The sequence below is a fragment of the Macaca thibetana genome, chromosome 12 (genome assembly GCF_024542745.1).
Source record: "Macaca thibetana thibetana isolate TM-01 chromosome 12, ASM2454274v1, whole genome shotgun sequence".
Taxonomy (NCBI): Eukaryota; Metazoa; Chordata; class Mammalia; order Primates; family Cercopithecidae; genus Macaca; species Macaca thibetana.
The window spans coordinates 52,716,620-52,718,983 of record NC_065589.1 but is presented as its reverse complement, the minus strand read 5'-3'; positions in this window follow the sequence as shown (position 1 = coordinate 52,718,983).

The window sequence follows — 2,364 nt, the reverse complement described above, 5'->3', positions numbered from 1 at the left end:
AATGAAACACATCAACCTGCAAATTCACAGATATAAAATTTAAATAAGTTTATACAAAATAAAGTGAGTCAATTTAATAAAGTAATAAGGAAATAACAGTAGGGGTGGCACTCAGAGGGGAAAAATGTGAGGGTGGCACTCAATGTGGAAATACAGCTATATATTACAGGGAAAGAAACTGATTCTTAGTATGAAATAGCATTTGTGTCTTTTTCCTCTAACGGAGCTCATGTCTCTTTAGGAAAGTGAAATAGCAATTTTCACTGGAGTCTTAGAGAGCATTATTTAGGGGGTCCACACGCCCTATCTAATCAAACTGACAAAAATCCAATGAGAGGTCAAAAAAGAAACCAATGCATCTAAAGAACTTAAAAATGCTTGGAATATACAGAGGGTGTTTTTACAGGGAATCTGGACATGGTAATAACCAAGAGTGTTTAGAGCTAAAGATGGATTAATCAGAAATCTATTCAGAAGGCACAGAAGGCGGCCAACCTCTACTCAGCTAATCTATGGTCTTGACAAAGGGCAAGTGCTACAGGAACTGTAACGGAGAAGGAGAGGGAGCGCAATGGCACTGGAGTCCAGTGCTGGTTCTGCCAAAGATTGGTCATATGCTCCAGGGCAGCCCATTTAAATCGGGATATTTTAAACACAGAGATAATACATGTTTATGATGTACATCTTCAATGAATGCTTAATAAATGCATTGCTTTTCCTCCTACCCAGATTTGCCATCATAGGTTTTTGGTTTGTTTACATGCTTCTTTGCATGTGTATATATTCATAAAACGGATGTAATACATATTATACAAAACAAAACAAACAACAAAACCCCTCAACGTAGAAATGTATGAAGAAGAAAAGTCTCTAATAGTATAACAATCTAAAGGTGACATACTAAACTTAAGAGCTATGTATCTTTATAGGATTTCCATGTTGCACATCCCCCTTGAGGGGATGCCAGTCAATTGATTATCATAGAAGACTATGAATGATGTCTCCTTGCACTTCAGAAAACACCTACCATATATGGTAGCTCTGTTTATGAACCTGGAATATTTTTAATGATATGACTTAAGCATTATATGTGTATACCTGTGTTTACCACAATTGAAATTAGGTTGTACATAACGTTCTACAACTGGCATATATTTCAGTGTCTTAGAATTCAGTACATGTACATCAACTGGCATATATTTGGCTTCTGTACAAATCAGTACATGTACATCTGCCTCATTTTTTAATAGCTGTAGAGTACTCCATTTACCGATGCCTTATAATTTAATTCCTTATTTATGGATGTCTGGATTACATCTAAACTTTTTCTATAAAAGTGTGGTTGCAACCGTGAAAAGTTATGCTGGAAGATTTCAATTAGAAAATTGGACCCATAAATTATTTGTGTAATTAAAATTTATTCACAGACAAAATATAAATGATTTTCTGAATATCTTTGTAAAATATCTGATAGAATCACCCCCATCCCTCAACATACTTATTTTTAAAAACAAATAAATACTTGCCATCTGCCATGATCATGTTATGTTCTTTAATAGAGCAGTCCATTTTAATTGGTTGGATTTTTCCTTTTTCAAAACAACCAGCTCACAGGTGTCCACACAATACTGAAAAATGAAAGGATTTTCTAAGGTGATGAGGGGGAAAGTAATTAATGTGGGCATAGTATAGTCTAATGTTCTTCTTGGTGGGGTTCAGCATCTGTTGGAGAAGAAAACAGAGGCAATAATATTAGCAAGTAACCAAACCAGACAAGTGGAGAGGTAGAGAGATGTGAGTCTTGTGTAAGTCACCATGATCAGAAGATCCTGTAGCTAGCAGGACCTTCAGAATACCTACATGAATAATCTCACAAAGATAGACCTATCTCTAAAGAGAACTGGCTCTAGGTATGACTGTGAACCTTCTCTGTCCTTCTTCTTCCTCTGAGTGCCTCTCCTCCTTTTAAGGGATCCCTTCCCATCCAGCCCAGGATGTTTTTCTATCTTGTGGTTACTTGGTTTACAGGGGCCCTCTTCTATTTTACTATGCTTATTCATTCTTGTAAATGGGGCTGAGTTTGGGGCCTGAAGATGTAGTATGTTACAACAGGAATAGACTTCTAGTTCAATTTTTTCATATTACAGATGAACAAACTGAAACCAGGGGAGGCTAAGTGACCTATCACAGATCATACAGAGAGATTTTATAAACTGTTTTTATAACTAGTACTCTTATCATTCATTCCAGGTATTTTTTTCTCACCCGTCTACTGAAATTCCTTCTCAATTTCTCAAAGAGGGAGTGTAATAATTGATGACTAGGTCTCAGTGTCTCTAAGGTATTTGAATTTTAACTGGGGAA